Source organism: Bison bison, unplaced genomic scaffold, assembly GCF_000754665.1.
Source record: "Bison bison bison isolate TAMUID 2011002044 unplaced genomic scaffold, Bison_UMD1.0 scf7180017864254, whole genome shotgun sequence".
NCBI lineage: Eukaryota > Metazoa > Chordata > Mammalia > Artiodactyla > Bovidae > Bison > Bison bison.
The window spans coordinates 8,043,381-8,043,873 of NW_011494826.1; positions in this window are offsets into that span (position 1 = coordinate 8,043,381).

A 493-nucleotide genomic window follows, 5' to 3' on the forward strand; every position below is an offset into this window, starting at 1 on the left:
GGTGGGGGTGGGGGCTAATGCAAAGCAGAGGCGGAGGCGCGGCAGCCCGAGTTCCTTCCTCCTCCTCCTCTCCCTCCTCCTCCTCCGCCACCTCTTCCTCCTCCTCCTCTCGGTGAAGCAGCCGAACGGCTGCAGCTCCATCTACAGCAACAGCCAGCATCTCCACCGCCAGGCGCCCCTCTGGATTTAGGCCGTGAGCAGCCGCGGCAGCAGCTCGAGACAAAAATAAACTCTCCCCACCCAGAGCTCAGCGCCCAGCGGGCAAAGGCGCAGCCGGAGCCTCGGCTCCCGGGGAGCCGCTCGGCTCCAGCCCACCCGGGAGGTCTCTGATGGTCCGCTTCGCCCTGATCGATCAGATGTGTGCGTGCGTGTGCGTGCGTGTGTACTCGAGTGTGTGCTGTAGGCATCCTGCCCCAGCTCCCGCCGCCTACGGGCGGGTCCGGTCGGCCCAGCGCCTGGCCCGCGCGTCCCAGGCCGAAGTCGGCACGGCCAC